General features: G+C 33.8%; 1 long non-coding RNA gene across 1 annotated transcript in view; it reads left to right on the forward strand.

The window, feature by feature from the left end:
- The first annotated feature begins 4045 nt into the window (after positions 1–4045).
- Positions 4046–20533, forward strand: part of LOC138133992 (uncharacterized) — a 70385-nt gene continuing 53897 nt past the window's right edge. Inside the window, exon 1 of the long non-coding RNA XR_011160601.1 lies at positions 4046–4256. This is a non-coding gene — a long non-coding RNA (uncharacterized lncRNA). The remainder of the gene's footprint in view (positions 4257–20533) is intronic.

Here is a 20533-nt window from a genome sequence, read left to right on the forward strand (position 1 = left end):
CGTTTTAAGGCTTTGCAATGCAGAGAATCAGGATCTTGGATACATGCAATACCTTCTCATAATATTGGTACTCTTTTAGATAACACTTCCTTCCAAGTTTGTATTGGTTTAAGATTGGGTTGTAATCTTTGTAGGTACACCTCATATTTGCAAATGCAATGCGAAAGTTGACGAAATTGGCACCCACGGTCTAAGTTGTTTCAAAAGCAGTAGTAGATTTTTAAGACACACGGAAATTAATTCCATTATCAACCGGTCTTTAACTTCTATTCATGTAAATTCAACTTTAGAACCAAACGGACTGTCTCGGGATGACGGAAAACGCCCAGATGGGATGACTTTAGTACCGTGGATTAAAGGTCAACCTTTGGTTTGGGACGTTACTGTTGTAGATACACTTGCAGACAGTTACGTATTGAAATCATCTGAAGTCTCACGTTTTGCCGCTGAAATGGCTTGCAAACGCAAACATAGCAAATATCGTTCAATCAGTTCGTCAAACTACGTGTTTAAAGGTTTAGCATTTGAAACCTTAGGCCCTTGGTGCAAAGAAGCCATCGATTTCATTAATGTCATCGGAAACCGACTTATCGCGGAATCAGGCGATTCAAAATCAAAGAAATTCCTTTTCGAGAGGATTTCCCTTGCCATTCAACGTGGAAACGCTGCATGCATTCGGGGCACTTTTCCAGATTCCGCAATATTATCGGAAATTTTTGTATTATAAAAGAAAAATGTTTATGTAATTATGTTATTAATATAGATATTTAATTTTTTTTTAATGTAAATGATTTCATTGAAAATATTTTTTTGTTAATTTGTTTTTTTTTTAATATTTCGTTGTTATCTACTGTTTATTGCATGCGATTTTTGAATAAAAATTCAAATAAAACAATTGTTTGATAAAAAAAAGAATATTTTACTGAAAAAATCGAAATTACGCCAAAATGGCTGGGAATAGGCATACACAATGTCAATAAAAGTAGGCTTAGAATTAAATTTTACATTTATATGTAGTGTCACAAATGGTGGTTGCCATTTAAAAAAATGAAGTTTTTGACATTTTTTGATTAGCAATTTTGAAAAATTTCAGTAGGCGTATGAATCATAAAAAAATTTTCACTAATGGCGGAAAAGACCGTCTTTAGGAATTCAACTAAACAAAAAAAACAATTATTTATTTCCAATGGTTCAAGAGTTATAAATTTGTTAATGAAGTCCTGCAACCTCGCTTTTTTGCAAAAAAAATGACATAGGTCAAGAACGATGACAGATAAGTGTTGACAAAAAGATGCTCCAAACTCAAAATTTAACGTAGAATCGAAATGTGAAGTCAAAATGAGGCTTTTCCATTTAAAAAAATAAAAATAGCGTCGATTTCCGGTATTTCCGGAAGTGCCACCATTTTGAAAATATTTCATTTGAACTTGGAGTAGTCGATTATAGTCAACTACCAATTTTCATATTAATATAATTTGGGGAAATCAGAAAGTTTCTAATGAACGGGCTACGTGAATCAGCCTGTATAAATAGTGTTGCTATGTTTTGCGTTCCTCTGGTTTTAAAAGTTATTACTTATTAGTTTTGATCGTGCTGCTGTTTTGATCTGTTCCGTTGCGATTTGTGTTGATTTTTTTGGATTTGTGAAGTGAGTGCGTGCCTCAAGAATCTATAGTATAATTCAGAATAAGTGGCATCGCGGTAGGCGTTGATTCTCTAAAGTGAGCTTTATGTTATGTCAAAAAATTTAGTAAACATGTGAAACCGTCATTACTTTATTCTGAGGTTATGCGTTACATAATTTTGACATGGTTTTCACCCACAGCAGAGATAACCCCCAGACAAATAATACACTGTTCATAAATTAAACAAGGAAATTCCAAATAATTATAACAAGAAAATAAACACAAAACGATTCCAATGATAATATCAAGGCCAAATTAAAAGCGAAGGTTACCAACAGCATCGAAACTAGGGTATTATTAGCAAAGGTCTTGCTGCCAACGTAAATTTGAATTTCCAACGCCTACCGCCATGCCACTTATTCTGAATTATAATATAAAGTCCATTCACGTTGGATTTTCCTAGTCAAGGTCAAATAATTCAATATTGTGGCTGTGTGATTTTTAGTTCAAAAATGCTTTAGCTGTGTATGTCACCAATACGGGCTAATAAAGTAACCAAGTCATTCGTAGACTGTAGAGGTTATGTTATTCGCTGTCAGCAAAGAAACAGTCATTTTTCAAATATTGTTATTAACATTTTTAGAGGATAACAATAGGTAATAATACATCCATTTTGTTATCATTTGCACTAAAAATAGTGTCAGTTGTTAATCGGTATGATAGGATTAGGAACATACAATAGGTATAAAAAAAATACCTATTTTCTACCTACTGGTGTTGTATTTTTTTGCTTGCGTTGTTGATTAAGTGAAAAAACCCTTAATGACTACAGTTACCTACTTAACCTTCTGCGACTAACATGATGAGTGATGAGGAGCAAGAATAAGTTATAGAAAATGAACCCAATAGGAAATTGTGTGAAGTTTCTTTCATTGGAAGCGATGGAAGTAAGGAATGCATCTAAATGATGGAACAAATTTGGCAATAAAATTTCAGTTATTCAGAGACACTTCCACGTTTTGATTGTGGTTGTGACGTTTCAAGAATGTATTGTTACAATTGCATACCACAAAAGAAAGGTGTATTTTGATTCTTAATGATTTTTTTCTAATTTAAGTTTTTTTGGTGTACGTATTACCTTTAAAATAACGTTGTATTGTTAAAACTGCTCAATAAAGGTCGTAAATAGATTATAATCATGTTAATACATGCAATACATTAAATATTAAAGGATTCTAACTAATTAATTTTCGAACTGAAGCTATTTTTTCTTGAGTCCGTATTAGCTTGCGGGTTTCGTCACATTACGTCAGTTGTGGAAGGTTAACGCAATTTTAAAATTAACCTTTTGTCTTTTCGCCATGGTAAAATCACCCAGGAATAGAATTTTATTAAAAAATCTGTGACTTTATTTCACACGTCAAACTAACATTCAAAATTAAAGACGTCAAATCGCTCTCAATCGCTCTATCACGAATAAAACACGATAATGTAAAAATTACTAGGAAAGGAGGCGCAGGCTTGCAACGTGACGACAATTTGGCAGAGAAAATCCAACGTGAATGGACTTTAGCATAATGAACACTTTAAGTGACATTACAAACATCGAAAATGATTCAGAGGTAATTTTTGTTCATGCATTAAATAATAATCTTTTGTTTGTGTTTAGCCATTTCCGAAAAAAGCTGGATATTTTAATTTTAATAGCCAGCTTTTTTCGGAAATTAGAAAATGTATTAAGCGTTACATTTTTAATTGCGTCGGGCACATTATCACTCGTGAAATACCCTGTATTAATAAAACCCAATATATTACTCCTACTATACTGAAGTTTTCTTTCGTCTTTCCTAAATGCAAACATGCAGAATAATAATAAAACATCACGTGTAAACCTGCTCTTTCCATTTTTTAAAATTTTGCACCGAATCTATTGTTGTAGGGTAGAGCGAACACTTTTAGTAACATGAGTGGACAGAGTTTACCTACTTGTTTAGACTTACAGCTTGACCAGAATAGCTTGGCGAGTGAGATGCGTACAAGAGGAAACGAGCGAGTCTCTGTAAGACAAGGATATGGCTATGGTTGTAGGTACGGTACACTCAACGAAGCAAATCTGCTCAAAACAGCCCGGACATGCTGTTCACTTGAATCTTGAAGCACTGATTTTCGCCCGTTTGTACACGATCTAAACACTTCCAGACCCAACAGACAAGTGCGCTCCGCTAGTGGGAGGGATTTCAGTCCACTGCGTCACTGGCCAAGCTGTTCTGGTCGACCTGTACTATTCTGACAGCTGCTATAGTCTATTTTTTCCTGGTAGGCGCGTGTGTGCGCATTTACAAAATCCTGCAACGAAATGCGACTTTCCTATTGGTTACTTTATTTTTCTACTTACACTAGAGAAATGTGCAATACTGCAGTGTTCTGTACTGTCAATCAGGTCCAAGCTGCCATTTTTGTTTCATCGTGTCTTACTTTTCCGTTCGTGTTTTGTGTCTGTTTTGTTTCTGTTTCGTGTCTGTTTTCTGTTGTGTCCGTTTATTTATTAAAAAAACAGTTCTTAGTTCTTAGAGGTTAAGAAGTTTTTATATGTCAACAAGATGTCTCAATTTCGATCACCAAATAAACGGCGTAAGTTGGATTTATGCTAACAGCAAGTAACAGTTTTTTATTAATGCATAAATTCATATTTATAGCAAATTTCTCACAAGCCGAGAAGATCGAGAAGAAAGATCGTTTAAGTATTTCGTGGGATCTTCAAGGATTTTGCCGAGTTAACCAAGACGGCTCGAATGGAAAAAACTGCAGATTATACTGGTATTGATTTCAGATTTTATTTTGTTTTATCACAGCTTAATTACGTGTTGAAGGTTGTGGATTTAGAACCATTCAACGATACTTGGCGGAAGAAAAGAAGTGTGGGCAATTACAGGCACCGAAGAAACCTGATAGGAAATGTATGATTCAATTGGATGAACATCAAAAATATCTCCTTTTCTCTTGCAAGATAAAGTCCAATTTTTACCCTTTTGAGGTGACGTCACGATTTCCTTCCTCGCTTTCTCTTTATTGAAACGACAGAAACAGAAAAAAACAAAAGAAAAGGGCACGTTTATTTATTGATGGTCACTTTGAGGTTATTTTATGGTCCTGTCAATTTGACAATTTTTAATTTCTTTCACTTATTACATTGATTACAAACATAACCTTTCGAAGCAATTGTCAACAAATGTGACATATTTATAGTTATTTATGATCAATTCAAATTTGTTTCTGATCCTAGCTCAAACATACGTAAAGTTACTAGATAATGACGTGATCGCAAAAGGGTAAAAATTGGACTATACATGGTTATTATAAATGATTGTAGTCGAAGCAGTCCATGTTATGAAATTTTTGCCGCTTTCATGTGAACTGTCAATTTTTGTCGATGTCACTGTAATTTTTTTTATGTGACAATTTAATTCATACACTAAAAATCCCATAAGCAGCGGTGTTTTTGTCACTATGACAGCGAAAAAAGTTTGCCCTAACTTTTCCAGCGACAAAACGGAACCTAACTTTTGAAAGCGTTTGATTCTAGCAGGTCTGCATCATCATACTTTTCCGTATTCATTAAATTGTCTTACCGAATTACACTCAAGTTTTTGTTTTTTGGGTCGAAGTAAACTTGACATTTATAATTCGAGTTTTGTTGCCTGCAATTAAACTCAAAAAACTGCCAGAAAAAATTACTCGTCCTACGGACTCGTAATTTTTTCAGAGGGAGTTTTTTTCGTTGAATTGCCAGGCAACAAAATTCTCATTGAAATGTCAAGTTTACTTCGTCAAAAAAAAGCTCGTGTAATTATAAGTGAAAAGTGCGCTGATGATTATTTTCTTTTATTTTATTTTTTTTTAAATTAGCGATTGAATCCATAAGTATCGAGTTGTTTTGTACCCGATTAAACTCCTGTATGTATAAAATAAAAATAAAAAATGTTGTACATATAATATTTGTTATCAATTTTTCCACGAGTTTATACATAAACTTTTTTGTTTACATTTTACAAATTATACAAAAATTAAATCATAAACATGAGTTTTAATGTGCAACCACAAATACTGATCTCCCTAGATAATATGCAACCAAAAATACTAATAATTCCTGCATCCTGCTAAAAATTTTAGCTATGTGATTCTACCTTTCGGAGATGCGCACGCACGCGCCTACCAGGAAAAAATAGACTTTAGTAACCTCCATCCTGTTCTGTCACGAAAAAGTTGAGGGTAGTCCGGGCCAGCTAGCTCGCATGTTGTTTCACTAGCAGGTTTAAGGCAGGTCCACACTATGCCGATGGGAGTCGATCGGCAAAGTCGAGCGTCCTTGTTTACAGTTTTAGGGTACGTCCCAAGGAAGTTCGGCAAAGGAAGAGGGAAAAACTTTCGTTACTTGTATACCAACCTCTTTAAGGGTGATAAGCAAATGGGCAATAATCTAAATCAGGTGCTCAACGAGAACTGCATAGAAATCTTTGAAGTTGTCAAAAAATTATGAAAATTTGTTTAGAAAATTCTGCCTCTATTATTTAATAATTTCTTCTTAAATGTGCATATGGAGAAATATTTTGACTAACCTCCAAACTTATTGCAATTGTTATTTAGCTTTCTTATTTAGTTATTAAATAAAGCTGTGCGAACTATTAGAACAGTAAAGTGTGACGTGTCAACAATATTGTAAACAACCTTGACCCACTCCTGATTCAATCAGACATTTTTTATTCATCTTGTTTGCTGTATCTGCCAAGTACTATTTTTTATTAATTTGTATCTTTGTATGTACCAGTTTATAGCATCAGAGTTGTTGTGTAGATGGTAGACAGTTTTGGAATTTTTTATTTTTGTTTAGAGATCACGTAGTGAGATGCCAAAGTACCTGCTTCTTTTGTTTGGGTTCTTTCCTACGATTTTAACGTCCGATAAGTTTTCATGCATCTTTATTAAAGACAACTGAGAGCACTTGTTTGTAATTTTCCATCCTGATGAATTCTTCTTCACTTCTTTCCATTCATTAGTGTTGCAAAACACTAACGGTATAATTTCATCTCTTTTTTATCAGTATTTTATTATTCATTTTTATCGAAGACAAGACAAGGACACAGAATAACAGTTTTAGATGTAAGACATTTTAATCATTTTCTTGAAAATATCTTAACAATATTTATTTAATTATACAAAAGTAGATTTTTCTTTTTAGTCGAAAGCGTTCTCCAAGGACACTGTGGAAAAGAAATTGTTGAACAGTTCCAAAAAAATTCTGTTGATGACCTCAACGTAGCCATCTTTGACGTCATCGAAGACTTCTTTCCAGTTGTCCTTGATCACCCAATTGATGTTGTCCCCCAACTGTTTGTCACCATTGAAGATATTTTCAAAATTGTACGAAATCAATTCCGGATCTAAATTGACCTTACTTGAAATAATCTTGATAAAAGTTTTGCCTTTCTTCATTTTCTCTTTGTAATTAAATAATGCAGAAACGTTCAGATTTTCTGGAAAATATACCTGAAGTAACGGGTGTTTTTTAAAATTTGGCGTCGAAGTAAGCCTTGAACTGTCGATTGTGAACGCACTATACAGGATACGGATCACGGATCAGCTGTTTAAATCTTACGCTTTTACACGAGTGGTGCGATCTCAATCGACTCTCCAACGCCTACTTCGACGCCAAATTTAAAAAAACACCTTTTACTGTCGCGAGCAAAAAAAAACTGGTCGTCAAAATCATGTTTTGACGCAATGGAAAATGCTCCATTGTAAAACGATCGTAAAATCATAACCTATCATGTTGTATGACATTAATTGACATTAATTATTTAATTTTTTGACACTTTGTTGACGTGGTCATAATCATGCAGGGAAAAAATTTTAATTTGTGACAATCTAACCAAATTTTGAAATGACATTGACGTGCAGCAAAGAAACCTTCCAGTCAACCTCATACTGACACTCTTTCCTGATCTCCGGAAAATACCCAGAGACAGAAAGAGTCTTCCTTTCAAAATCAAATCTGTAACAATCCATCAACACAAGATTTTTTTTTCATTTGCGCTGACTCACTCCAACTTGTCAACTTTCATCTCGTGGAAATCGTCGAGTTTGGACTATTTGAATTTTTGCTGGACCGCCACCGACCCCGCCCCGCGCTTGCACATTGTGGATGTTGACCTCGTCGTAATGCCATTTTGGGCGGCTTTCAACACGCACTCCTTCAAGTCTGGTTATTTTCGGTTGCACTTTGGAAAATTTGACGGTGAAACACGAATACTGACACAACAAATTGACGAATTGGATTAATTACATAGTTTTACAGCGACGGTGAGTGTGAGGAACCACAAGAAGACAAGAGTCGGGGTCTGCATCGTGTGGACTAACCGTGGTATCAAAATGTCTGCCTTTACGAGCATCAGAGTTGTTGTGCAGATGGCGGACATTTTAGGTTTTTTTTTTTAATTTTTGTTAATAGATCACGTAGCGGAGTCGTGAAATACCTGGTTGTTTTGTTTTGGTTCTTTCCTAAGATTTTCACGTCGGACATGTTTTCTTGCATTTTTATCAGGGACAACTGAGAGCACTTTCCCGTAGTTTCCCATTTTGATGAACTGTTGTTTCCATTCATTTGTTGCAAAATATAAACATAATTCTTTTCTCTCTATTTTTCTATTAATAAACAATTTTCAGCGCACGAACGGTAGATATTTATAGTTATTTATGCAACAAGTGCAAAAAGTGAATGATTATTGCACGCGACGGAAAATTGTCAACATCGACAACACGTCAAGTGCAATCACGCTTTTTGCACCTGTTGCATACCTACAACATTTTTTCTACGATCGAACAAAAAAACGTTGTATTCAATTCGTTCCTGTATAAATTGGGCTTTTTTTGGCACTCGTGGGCCTTTGAAACGCTCGTTTCACTCGCGTTGTAAACAGGCCCACTATTTTTTTCACTATTACACTGAAGGAGAGCCACAACTATAGCAACGAGAAAAAAACAACGATAAACAACAGTTCAGTCCTGTGCATCATGTGTAAAAATGCAATGAACACTTACTTCTTGCACAATCGTAGACAGACTGTTGACAGATGCGTGCAATAAAGATTTTATTGCCTTTATTGCAATAAAGATTTTATTGCACTAGTGCAATTAAGAGGCACTTTTTCCACTAAAAACAATGCAATGAACACTCACCCTTTGCATGATCGTAGAAAAAATAAATTATAATAACATGAATAATAAATCAATCATCAAATTAATAAATATTTAGAGCTGTCCGTTGCTATGAGAAATCTTTGGTGTTTAGAAAAAAATTCGATTTTACCACTTGTAATTTCAGCAACGGGAATAGTACCGCAATCTCTTTTTAAAAATTTAAAAATTCTGGATTTAGATAACACATTGGTAGTTGAAATTCAAAAAGGTATATTATTATACTCATGTCACATCGTGAGGAAGTTCCTTAACATTGACACAGAACATAATACACAACAAAGTCATAATGCGGAGGCGAGACGCCGGTAATTATGTTGATAAGCACTGCATTATTACTTGATAGTAATATCCGTAATAGTGTATGTACTCCGGCAAAATTGCCGTGCCGCCGGGTGGAGGTGGGATAGTTGAAGTAAATAAATCTAATTTTCCATTTTCATAAAACTACGTTTCATCTCTTTTTCTTATCATTACACCTTCGTTTACCTCAACAATAATATTTTTAAATTTATTTATTAGTTTCTCAATTGTCGTGAAAATAACTTATAACATTTTATAAACTTCTTTATTTTCTCCTTAATTTTATTCTTCTATACATATGTATTTGTATTACCTCGTTCTGTTTACTTAGCACTAGAACCAGTTAGGAAACACGCCTAAAATTAGTTGCAATAATTGCAAAAGTAGTCACTGATTGGTTAATCGAAAGCTTCCTCCAGAGAAACTTTCGAAAAGAGATTGTTAAGTAGATGGTTCAAGCAACTCTTTCCAATTGTCGTTGAGGACTCTATTGATGTTGTCGCCCAATTGTTTGTTACCATTGAAGAGATTTTCAAAATTCACCCAAACCATCTCCGGATCAATAGTCACGTTAGTCGCAAGTGTTTTAATGAAGCTCTTTCCCATACTCTTTCTTTCTCCGTATTTAATAAATGCTGACAGAGTCACATTTTCTGCAAAGCCGAACTAAAATCGAACTCTGAACGCAGATCGATACTTACTCATGACTACTGTGCCGGGTCTCGTCCCCTGAATGGGCAACAACAACACCTTTCGATCAAGCTCATACTGACATTTTAACTTGATTTCGGGAAAAGACCCAGCGCCCACGAGGGTCTTCCCTTCAAAGTCAAATCTGCAACAACTCAAAATGCACATCTCTTCTCACTCAACTTCAACTTAGTCGAATTTGTCAACTTTCATCCTGTGGTAACCGTACACTGAGCAGTTGCGGAATTTTTGGTCGACCGCCACCGGCCCCGTCCCCGCTCCAATGCTGAGCTCCGACACAAAGAAATGGTGTAAATTGGGGAGGTTCACCTCGTCGAAGGGCCGGGTCAGTTGGGGAATACCGTCTTGGGCGGCCCTCAAGACGCACTGTTTGAGCCCAGGATTGCTCTTTTGGAAGTTTGGAGCTGAAAGAGGTAGAGTCAAAAAGTGCTAGTTGGGGCTTTTGGCGATTACGAAGTTTTACGCTTTGGACGCAGAGCACCAAGGCAAGGATTGCAACGGATCTCATCGCTGCAGTCTACTGATCCAACTAAAGGTGACGTTAGAATGTAAATAGCAATTTTTTTTAGCAAAAAGACTGGTGCAACTGGTTCAAAATCAATAGATGAGAAATGCCGAGAAGGTCACTTACATACTTTAATACAATAAACTGTTTTTTACATTTAAATGCGAAATAATAAAAAACAGTTATAAAAAAATACATATGTGAAAGTGGAAAATTAAACATAAAATACGAAGCAACACTGAATAGTGTAATAGATTAAATAATAATAATTAATGAGAACAGTAACAGCACGTTTTTTAACGAAATTGTTCCCATTTTTCAAAATTTCATCGAAAGCTTCCTCTATGGATACTTAGGAGAAGAATCCATTCAGCAGACTGAGAAGAATTCGGTAGCCGGTTTCAGTATGGTCGTCCTTCCCACTCATCGAACACTTCTCTTCCGTTGTCGATCATCACTTTGTTGACATTGTCACCCAGAGTATTGTCTCCATTGAACAAATTTGAATTCACATCCAAATTGCTTCTGAGAAACCTGATTGAGATTTTCGCACTTTTCTTAACTTCTTCATACCCATTTGAATTTGAAATTTGCAAATTTTCCAAAAGCAAAATTTTTGACTTGGCGTACTGCAAGAAACGCATTTGTACCTAAGACATCCTTTAACATTGAAATCTTGGAAGCCCTTTCTTCACTCTTCTTCTCCAAAGCAAACCTGCAACACTCTCTTCAATTAAAATTTTTGGAGAGTCCAAACAAATTTGAAATTGTGGAATTTTGGAAAGTGCGCAAACGACAGAGTTATGGAGTTTCATGCCCGCCCAGGATAACACAATACATACAAGTATCCCATGATTGCAGCTTTCATTGTGATATGGAATTGTAAAGAATTTTTATAGCGAAGATTCTGGGTACAATACCCGATAAACCAGATTTTGTTCTTCTGCTACTGCAACACGAAGATAACTTTATGACAGCAATTGCAATAAATTCATATTAAATTACTGTCTATTACCGTGTGATCAACAATTATTTAGATCAAAGAAGCCTTTAAGATTTTGGACGTCCAAGTCTACTGAAGTACAAAGTGTCTATAAAAGAACATATATCAAGAGTCCTGTGGAATTGTGCGGCTCTATATTTTTTTTGGCCGAATTACGTCGAGCCGTTGAAGCTGACAAATTAGATGTCAAATGACAAATGTCAAATTATTAATAATTAAATCTTAGCGTCAGTTTGCGAGTTCGGCGTCTTAGTTGTTTTGCTTGTGATTTTCTTCAACAGTCTTTATCAAGAGTAAAACGTTTTTCCGCATAAGTGTGAACTGTGAATACCAAAAACGAGTTAGGAAATAGCGAAACATATTTTCATATGTTTACAGTAAGTAATAATCAATCTTTTTAGTAAACCGCAATGGTTTTATCGCTAGAGCAAAACACCTTCATTGTGATGTCGTATTACCGAAATGGTACCCTGCAGAATGGGGAGTGGGTTTATTCTATAGACGCTTGCAAGGAACAATTTTTCGCAAAATTTCCAAATGACAAGTTCGTGGAAGCAAATTAATTCCACACATTAGAAGGATTGTGGATAGATTTGTGGCAACTGTTGAAAAAGGTAAAAGTGTAGAAAAAGCGCCAGTGAATGAAGAAATTGTTGAAGATTTATTCCAACGAATGGAACAAAGCTCAAAAAAATCCCTCAGGAAGTTATCACTTCAGGCTGATGTACCGTTAGAAAAACCTGAACTTCTATTCACACAAAATCACAATACTTCAAGAACTTCAACCGGATGATTCTGAGAGGCGCTTAGAATACTGCAATTGGTTTTTGAACAATTTGATGAATTTCCTTAAAAAAACTATTTTCCATGCGACAACGTGTTTTTGTTCGCATATAATTTTTCGACCATTAACTAAACGATATTTGTAGCCCATTGACTTTAAAATTTTGTGCAAAGTAGTTCGGCCTCCTTCAAATTCCAACTTTTCTCTTGCGTCTGTTAATAGTGTATCCAAAGTAAAATATTGATTTTGTGAATTAAATTGCCAAGTGAGAGATTGAAGGTCTTTCCGAAACACATGATTTAGAAATTTATCAGTTTTAGGTCTTGTACCACAAAAGGAGGATTCTAGGTGCTCAAAATCTTGTTTCAATATATCAATTATTGAATTTCTAACGACCTGCAATAAAATATTACTACATCATTTTCATATTAAAAAAGAAATTACCTCAAAAATACGTGACAATCTTTCAAAAATCTGTTCATTAGTAAAGTCTGGTCTGTCTTTCTTGTATTCACCAAAAGATCTTTTGATACATGCTTTCTTATCGTCAGAAATTACTTTCGGCATTTTGGATAATTAGAAGTTTAAGGATAAAATTATTAATTAACTTAAGGACGGATTTGGCAACAAGGCGAATAGTTATTTGAAAACGAAACGTCATCTGACAGGACCTGATGCCAATCTTACAAAAACATATCTTGGCCTACTGCGTGTTTAAAATAATCGTGAACGGCATATATTTTTAGTTGCATATATTTACCAGTTTCAATTTAAATTTGGAAATTTTTGCAGAAACTGGGCCAAACATTGAAAACACCATTACGAAGGTGAGATTCAATGATGAATCTTTTATGTTCTGAAGTATAAACCATTTTTGCATTAAAATGTAGTGACAGTTGTTTGATGTTTATTAGCTGAGTTCCGTTATCTACGTAATTGTTGATCGCACGGTATAATTGTTACACATTTACTCTACTCTTATCTTATCTTATCTACAAGGACATAATGGAAATGTGGCTGGACTTAATGTGTAACCCAGACGCATTCCGACCCATCAAAAAATATTTACACCTGAGGAATAACTTCATAAATAAGTTTAATTAGTGAAATATTAAAAAAAGATAAATAAAAAAACAAGAAGACAACAGATCGAAACCTAGGGTTCAGGAGGCTGTTTGCGACAATTAAATTTATCTTCAGGATAAGATAATATGGTTAGGTCAAACTATCAAGATAATTAACTTTTATTTATTTTCTCTTGAGTAAGCAAATCGTGAAAAACCAGTTCAAGTACATGTTGACTTACAATAACAATCAACAACAACAAATAATCTATATATGTACAGTGTGGAAACCACTTATGGAATAAATTCAGTAATTTCAAAACTAATGAGACATTTGTCAAAAACGCTGAAACAGGTCGATTTTTATTTCTCATGATGCTTATTCTAAGTTGCTTCACGTGTTCATGACGTCATCCATTTTTGAGCTATGACGTCATCACTATTTTTTTTAAATGACAACGCTGACTTTTTGCTTCTTTTTCTGATAGACCTTACTACTACCTAAACGATTAACGAAGAAAAGTGGTACCTTAGATAACAATTTTTTTGAGAAAATGACAAATTTTACTTCAAAAATGTAATTTAATTTTTAATGTAAAAATTTTAATTGACCTTAAACAGAAACAAACAAACATCTAAGGTTAACAATAAAATGTAACGCAAATGTTGAAATCACCCCCCGCCAACTTTTGGCACTGTACACCGCGCTCAATAATGTCAGGGCTGATTTGTTCCATTTCAGCGCGAATTCTCTGTCATAAATCTTCTAAATTGTTTGGTCTGTTAAAGTAAACTCTCGATTTTAAATAACCACATAGAAGAAAAAATAAATACATTAAAAATTAAATTAAATTTTTGAAATAAAATTTGTTATTTTCTCAAAAAAATTGTTATGTAAGGTACCAATTTTTTTCATTCATCGTTTAGCTAGTAGGAAGGTCTATCTGTTATTTAAAAAAATTGGTGATGACGTCATAGCTCAAAAATGGATGACGTCATGAAAAAGTGAAGTAACTTAAAAAAGCATTATTAAAAACAAAAATTGACCTGTTTCAGAATTTTCGAAAAATGTCATTAGTTTTGAAATTACTGAATTTATTCCATAAGTAATTTCCACACTGTATATAAAAATGAATCGCCGTTTGTTAGTCTCGCTAAAACTCAAAAACGGCTTGACCGATTTGAATATTTATTTTTTTCTTTTGTTCGCCTTGATTCAGGAGTGGTTTAAAAAGAAAAAAATATCGGAAAAGTTGCTCGGAAAATTGGAAAATTCGGGAAAAACTGATAGTGCTTTTTTCTGTGGGAACGGCTGGAACGATTTGGCTAATTTTTTTTTTAATGTTCGTAATAATCCGTGTGAGGTTTTTATGTAAAGAAAAACTGGAAAAGTTACCTGGAAAATTGGAAAATTGGGGAAAAACTGAAAGTGCTTTGTTGTGATGGATATTCATTATTATTTTTTTTTGTTTTGTTCGTTATAGTCATGAAAAAGTTTTCAGAAAAAAAAAATCGGGACAATTACAAAGGAAAGTCGAAAAATTCGGGCAAACTGCAAAAATTATAATTTTTTTATGCATTCTCGATCATAACTGACGATAAGAACGACATATTTGATTGATTCTTTTTTTTTTGTTCGATATGCTCCGGGATGGAAATAACTCAATTGAATGTTTTCAATAGAAAAAAAAAACTGGAAGATTTGGAGAAAACTCTGGAAAAACTAATTTAAAATAATTCGGGGAAAACTGAAAGTGCTTTTTTGTATGAACTCAAGACCATAACTCAGGATTCGAACGATGGCTATGCGTAATTCTTTTTTGGTTTTGTTTGTTAGGGTTTTGGGTAAGTTTTCGGAAAAAAAAATCGGGACAATTACAAAGGAAAGTCGGAAAATTCGGACAAATTTCAAAAATTATAATTTTTCTCTGGATCATAACTGACAATAGGAGCTACATATTTCCTGGAAATCTGGAAGATTTGCTTTTACTTTTGTGTTGTTTCGCGATCTGTCCAACAAATGTAGTAGTTGTTTTATTTCTATTCCAATTTATTTGCCTACATGCACAAATGTCATTTGACAGCTGATTGTGAAATTGCGAATCAAACTAATCGGATTGTTTACTTGAACATCGATCTTGCAATCGAAGTGTAAATATTGGGTGATTCAAAATAATTGTGGATAAATCTGGCAACTATGTACGAAAATTTATATGGCAACTGTGTGGGTAGGATAGAGTTGACATTTCTTTGACAGTTCATAGTCGCGCAATTTTGAAAGTTGTCAAATCAATGTGTAATGGAATTAAAAAAATCAAATGCACGCTTATGAAACGTCATACAAATGTCAACTCTATCCCATTCACACAGTTGCCACATAAATTTTCGTACATAGTTGCAATACTTATTCACAATCATTTTGAATCACCCAATAAAACTGCTTGAGATTCATTGTGATTTCAAATTTAATGAAAGAAAATAAATCATTTGTTTAGACATGAAATTGTGTCTTAATTAAATTGTGACTTAAATTCTGAAACAAAACCGCATGGTTCCAACTCGATCACCTTCCAGACACATCACACATTTCCAGCATTTCACCAGTGTAGAATACTGCCGATAGAATTCATCTCCCATGTAAAATTCCTCATTTTTACTTTCTTTATACATTTCCAATAGCTTTTCACAAATTCACAAAACGATCACAAACAAATTTAGGTATTGAAATTTGGACAAGACAACGTCTGTCGGGTCAGCTAGTTAGATGTTTCAGATGGTTTCACAAATCCTACACCATTCAATTTTGTCAAGGAGAACACCTAATGATTTGAATAAGTGTTTTACTTGTTAAATAAGTCAACGATCTTGTTGTAAATATTTAAATATTGAATATTTAATTGTTAATTAAAAAAATTATTGATTGAGCTAATTAACAATTAAATATTCAAAATATTTTAAATATACGAGTACAATGACCGGCAAAAAAATACCGGCCACCCGAACTGTTTTCTTTTTAATCGTTAATAAATGCTTACATACTCATTACTTTAATTAGAAATTAGTATTAATTTAAAAAACCATTCATTATTGATTCAGGATGCTCAAATTACCCAATAAAAAATAAGTTCAACACAAGAAAATAAATTTAATTTGAAAAAGTAACGAAAATAATAAAAATCATTAAAAACACCATTGTTGTTCGTAGAACTCTTAGAACATGTCAAACTTACTTCCAAAACATTTGACATAAGCCTATTTGATTTTTAGTTTCAACAATAAATTGTTAACAAAAAAAGTGTGTAGTAAACTGCTGAAAAATTTGCAGTGGGAACATTCTAATGTTGAAGGAGAATCTTGGCCATTGAAATAAAAACCAAAGGGTGTTAGAGTATATTTAACATCTTAAAACATTGATAACAAAAAATAATATGGTTAACCCCCTATTAGCCCATCAGATTCTACGATTTTACCACACTTTCAAAAAAAGTTCAGGGTGGCCGGTTTTTTTTGCCGGTCAGTGTATATTTAAAATAGTTTGAATATTTAATGTTAATTAGCTTAATCAATAATTTTCCCTTCGATTGTAATTATTTTCTGAAGACATCCTTGAAAAAAAATTACTAAATAATACTCTGGTTTCTGTGTTATTATAACAGTCGTTTAGAAAAACACACGAATTTATTGTGAAGGAAATTAAAGTTTATCACGTACAATAAAATGTAATTATGTTATATCGGGTGTTTCACCTCAAAGTAGGCGTTGAAGAGTCGATTGTGAACGCACTCTACAGGTTACGGATCACGGATCAGCTATTTAAATCTTACGTTTTACACGAGTGGTGCGTTCACAATCGACTCTTCAACGCCTACTACGATGTGACATTTAAAAAAACACCGGATATATTTATTTAAATATTATTATTTATTTCCCTCCACCACCCGGCGACACGGCAATTTTGCCGGAGTACAATTTATTGAATAAAAGATTTTGTTTATAAATTTTTTAATATGTTACTATTTTACTTTTTTTTGATAATAATGTATAATATTTATATGATATGTAAACTAAATTTTAAACAAATAAAAAACTTCTTCAAGTCCTGAGCTTTTGGCCACAGTTCCTAAAACACTATCAGTATTTCCTCTTTGGATAGCAATACTTATTCTTTTGTTGGAAATAGCTAGGGGACTCGGAAACACCAGATGTTTCAAGCAGCAACTTGCTTATATCTTTAAAAAGCTCTTTAGCATCTGGGCTCCATGGGCCAAAGGTTTCTAACGAAAAGGCGACAAAATTATGATTTTCTTTAATGGTACAATATTTGCCTTTTTTAATTTTTCGGCTGAAAGAGCAGCGGAACCTGATTTTCTTGAACAACCATCTAAATGTGTTGCAGCCAAGGTATCAACACATGTTACATCCCAAACAAGTGTTCTACCACGTTTCCAAGGAATTAAAGTAACCCCATCTGGTCTTTTACCATCTTCACGAAGCAATCCGTAAGGTTCAATAATACAAGGAATGTTGACTGAAGAGAAGGTACGCTTTAAAATATCATTTAAGGCACTGTGGCGCGGAATTCTACCAGCACTTTTTAAACACGAAAGACCATGATGACCCCATTTATCCACCTGAGAGCCACAAATGCAAATGTGTGGATGATAGATTTCAGATCCAATTCTAAGGGCAACAGCTATTTGAAGTGTTTGACGGTCTAATAAAGTACCAAGGTTAGAAGATGGTAGAGCTTTTAACCAGGCTCCAGATTCCAATTCAGAAACAGCTAGCAGTCTTGCTTTATTGCGATGATCAGAAGAATCCAAAATTTCATTAAACTTTTTGTTGATATCCCAAAATATTTGCAAATTAGGTGAATCAGGTATCTCAATGCCGGGACAAAGAGCTTCCAACAATCCAAAGCTTCTGACAAATAAACTAGGCAAAAATTGCCCCAATCCTCCCACGTATTCTTAAACACAAGATAAATTTAAAATGCTACAAGTACTTGAAACATTACATTTAATGTGTATATTAATATATTTGTAACACATTTCATTACAAATTTTAAACGGTTTTTATAAAAAATTTAAGAAAGAAAAAATTCCCTATTCATTTTTGCCTAATTTATTTGATCTCAAATGTATTGTTTAAAGGAGAGAGTATACATCCGATGAGATGAAGAATGTATAGAAGCAAGGAATGCTACTGAAGATAAATCAGTCACTGAACGAATACCTAGTCCACCAAAATCCAATGGAAGTGATGCTTAATTCCATGAGTTTGAAGATAATTTAATATTCAAAATTTTTTCTAAGGTTGATTGAATTTTTTCATCAAAAGCTTTACAATAATTTTTGAATTTCCAAAAAGGACAGCAACGAAGAAAGTAGTTAAGTTTCGGAATCCAAAGGCAATGACGCAGCAGAAATAGAGCCATATGACCATATGAGGTTTTATGTTTTCGATATCTTTCCAAAATTGTTGAGAAAAAATTAAGCATTTTATCTTCAAATAACGGCGAACCAAGTAAAGATAAATCTTCTGCAGAGGTCTTTCTACTATCTAGAGAAAGAGATTCAAATTTCTTCAAAATGTCGATTTTGCGTTCTTCAGAAACATGACGAGAGAGGAATATTTCACATCTTCAATGATAATCCAATTTTTTCAAATTCAACTATAATGGTTTCCAGATCTTTTAAAACACTTTCAGCTGAACCGCCTAAAGCGCCATCATCCAGATACCAAACATGAAGTTGCGACGAAAGTTTTTCAATGGTCGGGTGAATTGATAAGCTGAATATAGCAGGACCAAGGGGGTCGCCTTGTTGACAACCAACTTGGGAATAAATTAAACTTCCATTGTAAATCAGATATGAACGAGAAGAGTAACATTGTTAACCATTAACAGCCGGGAGTCACGTTCAAGTTCAACAGAATTAAAAGTATTTTTAACGTCAATCTTCAAAAAAACTTCGGCTGGATAGTTTGTTAAATATGATCTTACGGAATGCACAGCTGCTTTGCAACCACTTCTGGTACCGAAACCAAGTTGTTTTGGTTTAAGATCATTTGAAATCTCTCCAGAAAGATAATAACATCCTAATTTCGATGCAAGGCGTCTAAAAGTGGATCCAATAGCGATTGGGCCTATTCCACCATCTTTCTTAGACAGAGCGCATAAAGAAGCTCCATAGATAAAAGGTGTAAAATTCGAAATTATTTTCCCAGAGAAAATAAAATTGCATAAACGCGTTATCTCAGACAGCAAACGTTGGCCAGCATCACATGAACTTTTACCAATTAAATCTTTTAGATGTTGTGGTCTTATCCCATCTAAACCAGCTGAAGAACCATTCGGAAAAGACATTATGGCTTTAAAAACTTTATCTTCAGAAACTGATAAATAATCAACATTTTCATTTGGTGCTTCCGGTAGATTAAGTGTTCTAGAAGGAGGAGGATATTTTTCTTCTAATTGAGCAAAAGTATCTGAGTTGTTTGCTGCAAAAACATCTGACGAAGAAAGTAAACGAATAGCTCCACGGATGTCACCATCACTGCTGTTTTGTAAACGGAAAATTTTGAATTCTTTTTTTTAATAAATGTATTAGGAACTTCATAATGAGAGATGTTTTCCTTTACTTTTGAAGTCAAAGATTTATCCTTTAAATTTTTAGTTGAAATATTCAAAATCCTATAAGAAAATAGAAAAAGTTCTTTCCAAGCATTCATCGTATTAAGGTTAACACAAGCACTTATCACGGAAGATAGTTTGTTTGCAACTGAAATTCGTGCACCTTTAGGAATTGTTTTGAGTCAGGAACATTAGATTTAAAGTTAGCAATTCTTTCTTGAAAACTCTTACATTCTTCAACCGGTGATAAATTAACAAAAGATTCTTTATGGCATCTTGAAGTGTGAATTTTTAAACCATGAGCGTTAACAAAGGTTCTTGAGTTTGGACAAATCTTACATTTATTATTAGAAGAACAAGTTGTTGTTGTAGCAATAGAGCTATTCGAGTGGCTTTTTCGAAGATGTATGTTTAATCCACGTTTTGACAAAAATTTTTTATGGCAAATGTTACATTTTAAGAAGTGAAGATTGTTGTAAATCAAAAGAACTCGAGGGACCTGCATCAATGATGTCTTGTGTAGACACTTTGAAATTACGTAAAGCTTCCGAAGTTCCACTTCTCAAACGACTACTTCCAAGAAATGTTTTTTTAACTGGAGAAAATTTTTGTTTATTATCTTCTCTTTGACGTTGAATTTAGAAAATTAAAAA

The sequence above is a fragment of the Tenebrio molitor genome, chromosome 6 (assembly GCF_963966145.1).
Source record: "Tenebrio molitor chromosome 6, icTenMoli1.1, whole genome shotgun sequence".
Classification (NCBI taxonomy): Eukaryota; Metazoa; Arthropoda; class Insecta; order Coleoptera; family Tenebrionidae; genus Tenebrio; species Tenebrio molitor.